The following is a 14993-nucleotide window of genomic DNA, read 5'->3' as shown; positions in this document are numbered from 1 at the left end:
TCAGTTTTATACTAAAAGGAGAGAGAGAGTACAGGAATATGTAGCATTTGTCTCTATAATGAGAACCACCACAACAAAAGTGATTTGTAAAAGGGAAACCAAAATGAACATCTTTGGAGAAAAATGTGACACAACTGTCACATTTTTTTCAAACCTGTGCTCAAGTTTGCCTCACTGAAGGAATGTCTACCTATAAGCTACCAAAGTGGGAAACAAAGCTATTGGTGTCAGGCTGCAGAACCTGTCTGGAAGAGAGTATCTGCAACCCTTTTCAGCTTCCTATAAACATGGGAAATAAATATGTGAATAATCTTTCATCACCTCTTCCAGCCCACTGAGGATACTAAAAGAATCTCTCTCACACTTAGAGCAAGCAGCACGTTTCCAAGTTACCGGGTATACGAGGAATATATTCTATGAAAGAAACCTGCAGCAACAAAGGAGACCTGAAAAACGTAAGGCTCAACTGAAGTGAACTGGTTTTTATAGAAGGACTGAAGAAGTCTTATGGGGCACTGTTCCCTGCTAGGACTTTTTGAATTAAATGTCTTTGCAGAAGTAGAGCAAGCAATTCTCGGCATTTCCATGACAATCCATTCCCATTTCTTTAAGTACAGTTAAATTATCAAATTATAAATTATTACTTCAGTTATAAATGTTAAAGGAACTTATTTTTAGACATTACATTCTCAAGACAAAGAAGAATCTCAAAACCTTCCAAAGTAGAGTGTGCATTAGTATAAGGATTTGTCATCTTGTTTCAGTGTTGCATGGCTAATAATTCAGATAAAACTATATTCTCCTTTAGTAAGCTCTAGCATGAGAAGTAGCAACAGCGGCCCTACGCATTCTCCTGGGAAGCATTTCACTCTCAGAGTTGGCTTCAACTGCCATCAGAAAGTAGATGAAAAATGGCCAAACGACATGGGACATCAGAAAGCTCTTCTGGTCTACAGACTGTATTAGCCATGATATTTCAACTGTAACAATAAGTACACGGTAAATTAACTTTTTATATATTATCTCCAACTAAGCATCAAAAATGGGCCCCAAAATATCCCTATATACTCTTCCTACTTTCAGCCCTTAAAACATCATATCCTTTTCCTATTTACAGTAAAGTGGCTAGATCTTTATTAACTGTCCATAGTAGCATCTTTGAAACGTAGAATATTTTTGTAAACTAAAAAATGCACATCAGTCAAAGGCAAATGAAAACTGAATTTGAACTTGACACAATTTTAAAATGAATTTCTGATTTATGAAAGAATATGGACTGATCATTTTGTTTTATCCTTTTTTGTGATCAAAAACTAAATGTAACTAAATTAAAAGTTGTAGATAATTTTTAAGATTTTAAGAAACAGGTTTTTCTTCTAAAGGGAGATAAAGGTAGGAAAAGATCTCTTTCATTAATAACAATATTTCGGTAGTTTCTGTAACTTAACTTTTAATTTTAATACTCAATCAAAAACTCAAATTATCTTCCTCCATATTATAAATAGACTAACAATTACTGCACTTTAAGGAATGATTTTTTTTTTTAATTTCTGTTTACGAATGTAATTGGACAAAAATATAAGGACAGCCCGTAAACATTTAAGTGATGAATACTGCATAGACACTTCTTGATTTAGGATCAGAATTGTATTCTCTCTAGAAACAAAAAACAACTACATATCTAGATTAAAAACTACAGGACACAGAAAATAAGTATTTTAGAATAGAGGCAAATGAAGTACTAGTACAATTACTTGTACTAAAATTCCTCGTATGACAATAGTGGCTTCTATCAGCATCATGGTTAGGAAGACAGCTGAAGCCTCTGTACTTTACAGACTAATACCTACACAGATATTTAGGCAGAAGTGCAACCAACTGCACTTACAAATGTGAGTAAGCAGAAAAAAAGAAATAAGCAGCAGACATTTAGGGGCAAATTCAGAGCACTTGAAAGAATCATTTTATGATTATGATTTTATGTACAAAATGTACATGACACACTCAAATGGCTTCCCAACATACATAAAAACCTTTATGATTATAACTTTTTTATGATGATATAAACTTAAGTAGGACTGTGATATTTCTGCCTACAAGTATTTGGATTGCACCTGAATTACTTTTATTTTTCTTTCCTTTTTGCTTCAGTTCTCCCCGCATAGTCCCAACCCTTTCTTTCATCTATCTTGGTTTCTTTTCTCTGAAGGCCATCCTTACTGCACTGTAATTCCTGCTGCGAGGCATGGGTAGGCTAAGTTATACACTGCTTGATGTTCTCATAAATCTGGAGCCGCTGGAAATGCCCAATCATATCTGAACACCAGAATGACACTTAATAATAAAAAAAGGTCTATTTCCATTGGGTATAGAGCAGCAAAATATAAAAAAATATAATGGAGACATATTAAAAAATTGGTAAAAGGCCAAATGAATTTAAAATAATATGATCATATTTCCTAATCAAAACTTAGGTTATGATATTTAGGAACAAGGCAATTCTTTTGGTTAAGAGCTCTGTAAATGTATACAAAGATCTATCTCTGGAGAATACAGTATCAGAGTTCTCTATAGATAATAACCACAAAATTTCAAAGAGCAATTTCTGATGTGGCTATGTGAAAATCTGGATTTACGTGCTTGCAAACGTAGACATATCTAAGCAGTTTTTTTTCTAATAAATATAGATAGCTGTCAATGTAATCCCATTTTCTGAAGGAGCAGAGTACCACGACCTAACACATGTTTTCTAGCGTCATGTTTTGCTAGTTAAAAAAATGCTCTCGTCTGTTGAAGTCTCAAGGCTCAGTCACTGCCACTGCAAAGCTCAGCACTGGCAAACAAGCCCCCTTGCCAAGGTCCTGACTCTCTAGTATCAAAGAGCTTCTGAAACACATACATAATGCACACTAAAGCCCTTAAGCCTGTTTCCCTCCCCTTTTCAGTATGTTTGGCTAAAGCTTTCCCTCATAAGTGATAAAAGGGAAGATGATTCGAAACTTTTAAATGCATCTATCGGGTGTCTTTAAGTAACAATTACATGCTTTCCTGTATTTTGAAACAGAGAACAATTCTTTCTAGCATTTCTTCCCTTCTTTTTCAATATGCACTAGTTTTAAGAGAATTTAATTATGTTTTAATAAGTTACCAGTTTGCTACATAAAAACATGACTTTTAAAGACCTACTACTGATACTTTTTCATGAGATTTTTTATTTTTTAATTGATCATATTTTTTAAATATGATCATTTTGGCCTAACCATATTTTTAAATGGTATTTATTAACACTGTGCACTGCTTTATTTTTAGCAATGAGTAGAAAAGAGGCATATCTACATTCATCCTAGAAGGATCATTTTAAATACGTATTATAAAAATAAGTAGAATGATTTTTTAATTATCCTTTGCAAATCTGAAGAAATTCAAGGAAATACTTCAGAAAGCAGTAAAATAATCAGGATTCCCTATGTTCTGCATTTGCAAATTTTGGAAGCTTTTTTATGAATCCATTATTACCTACTTATCCTTTTTTTTTTTTTTGAGTCAATAAATCTTGTTAAACTGCTTGATAAGAAGTCTTCCCTACTGAGATGTTACCCATAGTCTTTTTACAGAAGCTTGTAGTAATATTGTAAAAATGAAAGCGGATTAGCAGAGTATAAAAATAATTGGCCACTAGTGCTGTATTGACATTTTAGAGCAAAGATTTGCTGTCATTACTGGGTCAAATTATCTGCTGCTACAATTCCACTGAAGACAGCACATTTACTCCACGGATAATTTATCCTGTTATTTATGCAATAAATATGCCTAAGAAGGTATGAGACTTACAATGTAATAGATAATTTGACAGATTCACTCCATTCACCCCAAAGCACATCCAATATAGAACTGAAGATCTCATTTCTCAGGTGTGGGGAAAGGGTAGAAGAAAGGTTATGGACAGAAAGAGAGAACAACTCTTACAGAAACAGGCACTCATCTTAGAAATACGAATTACACATCAACAAATATTTTCCTTTTTTGAAGAACTTAGTTGTCTAAAATACAGCTGTCCATTCCATTCGGATATTTGTTTTTACTGGAAGGAAGCTTATTATTACATAGTCTTATACCTTGTGAATAAAGAAAAGACCAGCAATGAAATAATTACCCAAAGAACATTAATGTAAAACCACAAAGGGAAAAGATAATCTAAAATTTCTTACAAGAAATCACCATACAAGGGATAGGGTTACAGGTGTAACTGGCTACTTCTATCTCTCTCCACAGAGGGTCTGAAATCTGGCTGAACACCAGGGCCTAAGACCAGCTTCACTACAGCTGCTGGCTTCACCTCTTGGACTATTCTTTTGGGGACGGGGGGTAAGCGGGGAATAATGGAGCTTCCACCCTCGGACCAAACGTTTCAGCAACGAGTGTCTGTTTTCCAGGAATTTCCATCTCCCAACTGATAAAAAAAAAAAAAAAAAAAAAAAAAAATGCAAGACTCAAGTCTGGGTCTCTGGCAGCACAGTGCTGCAAAAGGCACGGGCTGGGTCTCCTTAAGCACTTTGAACACAACTGCTGGTTTCTCACAGCTGCCCACTGGTGCAGGGGGCAAGGAGTGCAGGGGGCAAGGAGTGCAGGGGGCAAGGAGCATAGTTCGGGTGACTATTTGAACACAAGAACTACAAAATGCTACCTATAGGCAAAAATGCTAAGCAAACCGCAGGTAATAACGAACCACTTCCATTTTCTTCAGAAGAAATAAGATGATTTTTTTTTCTTCTCTATGCTATATGGTAACTGAAAATTTGCTTCAAATCATAATTCAAACATCAATGCTCTTACTGGCCGCCTCTACTTTTTTCTTCCCGTGCCTGTGCCTCAGAGGTCCCCAGTAATTACCCATCAGTTGTTTAGACACATTGCCCCAGAGGCCAGTTAGGTCTTACACTTGCTACATTAGGAAAATTCCATGGTGCAGTAGCCAGAGTGACAAGTATGCATTCAGAAAAGGTTCATATTATAAAACCTATAATGTAGTAATTCAGTCTTATTCTACAAGCTACTGTTTTCATTGGTTTGCTGAATATGGTTTTATTTTTCTAAAATCTCGCTCTGTTTTATAACACCCTGAGAAAATGAGTAAAGCCAAAGTCCTTTACAAAGTACAATACACAAGTTACTCAATTCTGCTGAGCGCACCTCATTAGACTCTTAAAATCATTCCATGATGACTCTGGATAACTTCAAATTAATTAAAATGGAAGTGTTCTTCACACAGAACACTAGCAGTAATCACTGAAACATCAGGCCAGTTACATTCCTAAAGTTATTTAAACCTTTTTGAACTTCTAGGGAAGAAAGGGAAGTGTTGCGTCTGCCAGTCAAGAAAGCACTCCGTAACTGTTATCCGTGTTTCTCCTCCAGGCTCCAACTCCCTACAGACTCTCCAAGAGTTTTGATTGCAACCTCTATAGCATTCAATTGTGGCACTAACAGGATGCTGTGTTTAAAGTACATTAGAATCCCTCTGCTCAGTACTGCTCTCGAGGTAAAGTGTGTGCTCAAATACAAAGGAATTTCAGTGGCACAGTTATTTAAAATAAGAAGCGTGTCCATCGTTCTAATTCTGCTTAAGTACTACTGAACAACACGTCTGTGGACTAGCTGTCCACTCTTTACTAATTCCCTTCTGCTTGTATTCTTTTCCATTGGATTTCTAAAGTGAAATTTAGAGGTAGAACACAAATTAACTACAGGATAATTTGTTTGGATCATTTTATTATTAAAAGATTTTATTTATTTATTTATTATGTGGAGATGGAGACAACGGGTGCACCGAAGTATTTCACTTTCATAAGCAAAAGCTGGCAACACGCACAAACCGGCTTCCATGAAATTGTGACTACTGTTTGATGCATCCACGAGTAGCTTATGCAGCTGCTGTTTTGTATTGCTGTGTCCCTCTAATTTGTGTCCCCTGCCTCCCTCAAATAAAGCTAATAAGTAGCTTTTCCATGCTGCTATACAAGAAACCAACTAAGCTGAGAATCAGTTTATGTGACTTCAGTCCCTCTATTTTTATTTCCTTTCCTCACCTTTTCTCCAACTCTTCTTTAACTCATTTGTACAGCCTCAAACAGAGCTCAACAGCAATCAAAGTCCAGCATCTCAGAATATCACAACTCAAATAACAGACAACTTTTGAAGCACATACCATTATCCTCACTCTCTCTCTCTCTTTTTTTTTTTTTTTTTTTTTTTGCAGGTAAATGAAGCATATTCCTAACACAGCAATTGACCCCTTAAATAACTAAATTGGTAAGTCCATTTATCAAAGATAAAGATAGCAAAGATAGCAAAGATTTATTTCAGAAAAGCTATTCCTAAAGATAAGATTTCCATTGAAATTCAGGAATTCATCTTGGATTTCCAAAGTAGATTTAAGACAAGCTGTACCTTGACACATTCCTGATGATACGGTAATCAACTTCTAAATATTTTTCCTTGGCAAGCGAGAAGAATTAATAGAAGGTAATTTTGGATATTTACTGGCTTGGCTCAAAAGAACATGAAGCCCTCCTGTTAATTTTTATCACTTTTTAGGGCTGCCATTAGGTTTTGCAAAATGCACTTCCCCCCACCTTAACACTGTAGGAGCTTTGTTGTTGCCACCCCCAGAGCCGGGTAACTGTCACTTGACATACTGGAGCGGATGCACGGTCCCTCCAATCCACAGTTTTGGAAGTTTTTTTTTTTTTTTTTTCTCCCCCCTCTGATAGTAGCTGACCATGGACAATTCAGTAGAATCTGAACTAAAAAATCCCAAATCCCTCAGCAGGCAGATGCAGGATAATTCTGTATTTTGGCTGCACTATACATACAGCTTTCTTTCATTAAATGAGCTGTCCTATGATTGGTGACCCAATTTTGCTGTATCTTTTATTGTTAGAACAATAACAATTATGAACAGCTCCCCACAAAGCTAAATCTATCTTTTTCACATTTTTCTTAAAAACACTCTGCTTATTTCTGATACTTTTAAATTTAATTCAGTCTCTGTAGACCTCCTCATGCCTTCAATGTACGCAGATGAATGCAGAAAGATTAAACATTTTCTTACTGTGACCTACAACAATATGCTGAAACTTTAATTATGATGTTAATTCAAGCATTGGACCCAATGGATTTATTATATCCCAGAAGCTAATATAATCTACTCTGATGCAAGATGTAGGCATTAGTTGAATCTATGTATTTTGTCTGCAAGTATTCAGGCAGAATAACTAAGAGCTATGCACTAAATAAAATAGTCTCAAAAATCTATTCTTAATTTTAGAGCTTTTTTCTCAAACAGATGAGATTTTCTACTCACAAAAATAGAGTTGTCTGTACAAGCAGAAGCTCATACCGTGGCCAAAAATTATCATCCAAAACTCCAACTATTGAAGCAAGACTACTAGTTGTTAGACTAAGATCTTTGTTACACTTGCCATGACCCCTGCATCGTATGCACAGATATACAATATAGCATTGTTTTGGGGAAAATTTCAGATTTTCCTTTGCAAGATAGGACTAGGTACTGTCCACACTGTTAGGAATCAGAATAACCAGCTTCAGAATCAATATGGCAATAAAGCATTTGGAATAAATACAGCTTATTATTAAAGAGAAGAAATTTCACGATTCTTGCTGGTATTAAGGACCAGCTTTAAAAGATATACCAGTGACTGAAAATTGAGGTTTGATCCTCTTCCTGACTTACAGTACAAATATTCCTTACCTGCTATCTGGTACAAATTGCTAGGCCCACTTTCGTATTATTCCCCTGTAAAAAATAGCCTACTAAAATTTTTGGTTACTCCAAATTCAACCAATAGTCTGCTTTCATTTTATTTTTTTAGCAACATGCTTAACAAAAACATAGCTCAAATTTTAGAGAGTTTGGAAGAGACAAAAAGCAATTATCTCAATGGAGACTTGCTAAACACAAGTAAAATCAGGTAATGCTGTTGATAACACATTTTTTTTTTAACAATGGAATCCAAATTATAGTCTTAAAAGTTTTCTTGCTTATTACATCACATAATTTTCTATTAAAATATTACAAAAGAATTTGCAATGTTGTAATTCTGAGCAACATGACTTTAATCAAGGGAAAAATTAAAAAACAATACAATAAAAGCAAGCAGGAATTATTGCAAGATTTCAGGCTTCATGTAGTCATGCAAACTAAAAATTTTGTCCTCTGTTTATTTTTGATTATACATTTTGATTGCTTACTATCATATTGGCTTGATAGTCATCAAAAGCAATTTCATAATTACCAGATATAAATTTTTATGTTTGTAACAGAAACAAAATTACAAAGGAATCCTTTTATAAATATTTACTGGAATTGATATAAAAAAATTGAGTTAAAAACTTTCAAGCTGAGAAGGCTTTGAAGACGCTGGGTAGCTCAAGTATAGTTTTACACTATTTCTAAGCTTTGAGGCCCCAACAATATTTGTTTCCCACATTACCTTTTAATATTTCCCCCAAAGCAAGGTGACCATTCAAAGGATTTTTATACACGTCTCTTAGCCTTACTCTTGCCAATCAGGAGAGAGGCAGCATTCCTCTTATATGAAAGCAGCAAGCTTATTAAGCACAGATTTACAACAAAACTGGGGGTATTTTGTAAATGTTTGAAGAGCTGAAGATCTGATCACACCGCAAGGATAATCTTCCCATTTCACACAACCCTTACAGCTTAATTTGCTCATGACATGAATACAATTTAATTCTTATTTCCAAATTTATAATCAGTGAAACAATTCCTAATGCATTTTAAATAAATCATTTGCTTTTTCTTGTCATTTTTAGATACTTAAGTAAAAGAAAAAAATCCCAAACACTTCAAAATGCCGCTCCCCTCCCTAAAAAAATGAATGATTTGTTTTCTTTTTACTCACAAACACATACAAACATACTTTTTTTTTTTTTTTTTTTTGATACAGCAAAAAATATTTTTGATGCATTTTCCTGGGCTAAAGCGAGTTCTAAGTTGCTATGGTAACTGAACAAAAATCCACTGAGGACCTACTACCAAAGGCCTTTACAGAGTATACAAGGTGGAGTCAGTAAGTGGTATCAGAGAGTCCTCACTTGGTATTTTAAACATGCGGACACCTAACAAATACTTCTGTTGCATTGTACAGAAAAACAAGAGTATCCCTTCTGATTATTATTGGTTAAGGTCAGTTACACCAAGTTACATAAACATAACAGTACACTGGAAAATATGGGTCGAGTGAACCTTGTTAGATTAAATTTTTTCCATTATCTTCTCACCAAAACAAAATATTAAAATATGTATTGCACCTCAAATCAAATGGCTTAACTGATTTCCTGCCCTATAGGCTAACAACTCAATGCAGCAAGTTAGCAAAACTAAAAGTTACGGCACTAGTTAGTTCTGTAAGAAAATATGACCTGCCTTGAAGTTCTTGCATTTATCCCAATACAAAGATTCCATATGTAAAATAAAATGGAATGTAAAAAAGTGAGATTTTGCTGAATTAGTTGCTTCCCCCAAAAGCCATTGATTTATATTATATTCTTTAGTATTCTAAGGCCCAATAATTTTACTTTTCAAGTATCCCAATATGAAGATTTTGAATATACTTCAAATCAAAATATAGAACAGAATTTTTAAAAGAAACCTGACATCGCTGTTTGCGGAACAGCCATTTCCTTCACTCTTCACTCAACGGGATACTCCATCGATTCACTTCCAGTTATTGGAGAGGCTGTATTTCATCTCACATTGGCAGTGTTTTGTGCATTACTCTGACTCCAATGTTGAATACCTAGTCCGTAATACTTTAGCTTTCTTAAAAATGTTCCAAATCTAATGCTGTAGCAATTAGAAAATGCAATTAACACCATACAAACAGGAACAGACTGCTAACTAGATCATTAGACACCATCACATACCCATATGTAATTCCAAAAGAAGAAAAGCTAAAGAAGCTAAACTTAGACTACCTATGAGCATAATCCTTTTCAAACAGTGAGCTAAAATGTCTAGAACAATGAAAGCTATGCAGAGTAAACTTTATTCAGTGAAAATACTATTGAAAAATAAATAAATCATTCTGACAAGGATCAGATAATAAATTTTGTATCATACCTTGCAGATTATTTTTAGGTTGTATGTTAAAAGGCATCCAGGGTACTGTCTTAAATCTTTTTCCAACTTACATAAAAACAAAGCTATTACCCTTGTTCTAATAGCTAATTAAAATGACTGAATAGTAGAGAAAGCTGAATATACAATGACTTCTCAGACTCCAACTGTATTTCTACTTTAAAAATATTTCTATACGGGAATACTAACAAATTATGGGGAAAAATTCAAGTAGGCGTTAATTTAACAGCAACATCTGTTGCCTAATTTTTACAGTGTGTGCACAAATAAGTTAGATACAAATTAAATTTTCTGCACAAGTAGATTCAGTGTCATCATTCCTTTTGTACTTTATACTGGTTAAAGTGTATTATTAATGAGACTAAGTCTCTCAGTTGTTGCATGCACCGTATCTACACTAAACCACACAATTTAAGAAACATAACTACAAATCTGTTAACTTCTTACAACTGCATACACATGTGATCCAACTGATGATCAACAGTTCCACATGGTTACCAAAGACATTTAAAGTTCAAAGTACTTTTCAACAAAACTATATTCACTTACCAACAGCTAGTTTGAAACTGCAGCCCTCAAACACTTGTATTTCCCTTAGAGGGGAAGGGGGGGGGGAAGAAGGGGAAAAAAAAAAAAAAAAAAAAAAAAAAAAAAAAAAAAAACACCCTTCCAGGGAACGTTGCTATACCCATTCCTTTCCCAAGATGAATCTCAGTCACATGTAATAGGCCTAATTAGAGCCTCTGTAATTAACTTGCAATTAAATCCTCAAAATTAGAGGTGATAACATAATTTTCCTTTAAATTCTCCCTTGGTAACTTATCAAGGACTACTGTAAAGTCAGAAAAGCACTAGCCACACTACACACCCATATGGGGACGTCGCCTTCCCAAGAGATTTGCTGCTTTGCTCATGCCTGTCCTGTAACTGGTGCAGTCAAGTCAAAGTAATGCGCTGCAATTCTGCTGTTCTCTTCAATGCTGCTTATCAGAACAACACTCGCAACGCGTTTGAAACGTGGATTACTTGTTCAGAGAAGGAGGCCAAATGGAAGCTGAATAACCCTGACCTTTCTGAGGTCGGAAAAACCAAGAGAGTCTTTGGGAAGGGGAGTGGGGAGAGACTGAGAGAAGCACTCGCAACTGGAACAGGAACTGGAATGCGAATCTCTTCATCCTGTTCAGCTGCAGATACAGTGATCAGAGTATGGTGTAATTAAAAAAAATCAGGAAATGAGTAAACACTTTTTTCATTCAAAATAATGAATTGAGTAGGTTGCAAGATTCAGGAAAGCAGTCACAGAGGCAACAATCATTGATACAAGAATATATGATAAACATTGAGCAGAAAACACTTCCACTTTAAACATATTAGTACGCTTCTCAGCTTCAGCCAACATGTTTCTTTCATCAGCTCACCTCTGAATCACAAGTTGCCTTTCATAGGTATGATGAATGTGATCTAAGTACAGTAACACCCAGTCTCCCATCAATAAGATTATCCTCTTAGCCTGTCACCTGGGCCCCAACATCTTTTCTCTATATACTTGCAAAACAGCAGCTCTTTGTTTCTACTGTTGAGATCCCCCGTGGTCTGCACCCTTGTGAGGTTTGCTCGTTTGTTTTGCAGAAGAGAGATTACCATTCCGACCAGCCTGCTCAACAGCTTGCAAAATCCCACTTTCTGTGCTGCTGATCTTTCTAAGAGGACCTCCCCAAAAGCATCTTTCACATTCTCCTTAAATAGTTCTCCTTTACAGTGATGTATGCAAAACCAAAATCAGTACTGCGTGAAAGGATAGCAAATAGGAATCTGTTTTGACCTGTCATCTACAAGATTTGCCAAAACTTATTTCACCATCTTAGCTCTCACCACAAGAGAAGTCCGCAGTATTTCAAGCAACTCCCCTCCTCTCCAAACTCAGCCCTTGTAACTGACAACAGTTAAGCTGGTGCTACAGCTCTGGCTTAACATCTAAACTAATGGTCTCATCCCATTCTTCTGTGTTCTTTGCCTTTTATCACAAGACAGTCTTTAATTCAAAGAGCTTGTGTTTTGTACTTAGGCGCTGCTTAACACAAAAGGGATTCCTAGGTGCTCCAAGGATGCAGACAGTAGTGATGTTTATGCAAGAAAATAAGTGCTTGATTTCATAATATACAAAAACAGGTATAAATAGTTTGCTCTTTCTTTGACTACGAATTGCAGCTTATGTCAGAATCAGACATTACCCTGGCACAGTTAGCATTTAATACTGCTTTTACTCTGTATCACACCGGAGGTAAAAAGTTTAAACAAGGACTAACAAGCGTGATATGCATTATTGTCCTCGTTACTAGGTGATAACGCTACTGGATGTCTACGGCCTGGCAGGAGTTGTCACATTCACTTGCCATTGCTTCCAGTTACTCTGGTCTGATGAGACAGGTTGCAAGATCACATGTCACATCTCCTGAACTGAAACACTAAAGCAAGTGATTTACTTAACGCAAAAATAGCTTGATACGGAAATTTGCATGTACACGATTTTATTTTCTTGAAGGGTTGGGAGGAGGAGCGACTGTGCATATGTCTGAGGTTGACAAGTTTTTCTTAAACCACACAACACTGAGACTTTGGCTTTGGAATCTCTGCCTGATGCTTTGTTACTTGTTCAGTGTCTGCAACACACACTCAAAGCAGTTCTCTACACTTATTTCCATGCTTGACTTAACATGGAAGACAATACGACAATTAAAAAAACACCTTAAAGGTGTAGTAGAAACATTACAGTCATAAGCTGAAGAATTTTTAAACATTTATGTTTGGAAATGTAAAATAATCAGTTTTTTTTAATACTCTACAAACAGAATAGAAGCTTTTGAAAACATAAAAATCTTACATTCTTCTAAACCAGCAGCAGCATAGCTGATTCAGTTGGCCAGCTCCCTGCACATCACACCTTAGTGGAACACCACATCATCACTTTCTCTCTCTCTGTCACAAGCAGTGGCCATCAGTTTACTGTATTTGCAATAAAGCATAAAGATTTCTCCCGCTAAAACAGAAATTCATGTTACTAGACCAATTTAAAGAACTACTGAATGGCCATTTCATTAGATGAGGTTCATAAACCTGATTAAACATTCAAATGTTCAAATATTAGGTATTCCTCACTTTTGAAAGAATTAGCTTTGAACATCATTTGGTGACACACCAATTCCCTTCAGTTTGGAACAGTCTTCTCTACCATCCAACTGAAACAAGACATTAGAGACAAAGGATTCAAAACAAGACTCTCTTGGCTTTCAAAATTACATCATAAGCAAGAATTGATATTTCTAAAAAGTGAGTCAAATACATATTTAGCCACACAAAGTACATTCTATAACTGCATCTTTTGGGAAACTTCCTACAACTTTATTTCATCTAAGAAAACAACGTATTAAGAGGCCAAAATATAAATGATACATTAGCCCAAGATAAATCAGATGGCCAAAGAATAGGAAGCTAATAATGCTTTGATGAATGGCTGTGACAATTTTGCAAGCTGTCACTTGGGCCTAAGTCAGTGAGTGTGTCTATCTGACACGAGCAGAATTCGTGATGATTTCAGGCTGGAAACTGGACAGGAAACTGGAAAGTTTCAGATGCATTTGTGTCTAAACATGACTGAAATTGTAAGAGATTATAAAATACCACTATTTTAAGTGAAAAAAAAAATGTTTCACATGCAGAGGTGTTATTGTAAGAAAACTTTCCAGATAATCTATAGCCATCAAAACCTTTTTCTCTTCCATCCTGTACTTACAAATCCTGCAAGTTAAATGCTGTGCTGGCTAATGATTTTGCATTTTTAGATTCCTTGTACTTGAAAGACTCTGAATAAGGATATTTTTGTTCTGTGTCACCACCAGCGTTCTTACTAGATGCGTGTTGTTAACTACTCAGTAAAATCTCTCTAAAGAATTAACCGTTAAAGTAAATTACCTTTTCAAAATGAAGTGTTGTGAAACTCAAATCAATGCACACACAATATAAATATGCCAAAAGCACAATACAGTCTTTGAGTTAACAGTGTCAGAAGAAGATCTGCATTCTCCACAGTATTTTTTTTCTACTTACTCTTCAGACAAATTCTTGCTTGAAGTTATTAGAATTAATACTTATCAGCTCCTCAAACTGAGCCTTAAAACACCCATGTATGAGTCAAAAGATCTCCATGGAAAGAGTCAAGAACTGGCTTAAGATTTTATTGCAAAATGTGGCTATTGGTAGTATCAGACTGATGCCCTGCTACCTATTACAGCAGAATAAACTTCAATGATGAAGAAACTTTAGACTCTTAATCTGAGAACTGAATGACTGTAATACTACCATTCTAACATATACATTCATGGTTTGATTATCACTATGATATTTTGATCAAGAACAGTAAAGTAAGCATTAGCATACACAAGAGAAAGGAACATCCCATTTGCTTAGAATAATGTAGAGATTATTCAGAAATGGGAGTCCAATTAATGATTAAACAATCTGCTTGTAAAGAAATATGTACTATGAAGTAAATATTTTAGCGCACTGTCACGAAGTTTTAACGCTTAAGATAGATCACTGCCTGAATCTCTGATTATTTTGCTATTTGCAAAGAGTTCCTTGTCTTTATTTTGTATTTTAAGACAATTCAAATTTACACAAAGTGTATTCTTTGAGGAGAAAAATGATTCTTAGACTGGTAGGACATACGTTTAGATAGCTAATCAGACTCCATCCTTTCCTGAAAAGTTTTAATGTATTTGCTAAATTTCCACACCATTTGGTGCGGAGATGG

The sequence above is a fragment of the Rhea pennata genome, chromosome 3, assembly GCF_028389875.1.
Source record: "Rhea pennata isolate bPtePen1 chromosome 3, bPtePen1.pri, whole genome shotgun sequence".
Taxonomy (NCBI): domain Eukaryota; kingdom Metazoa; phylum Chordata; class Aves; order Rheiformes; family Rheidae; genus Rhea; species Rhea pennata.
The sequence above is the reverse complement of the archived record's forward strand: the minus strand, read 5'-3'. Positions refer to the sequence as shown.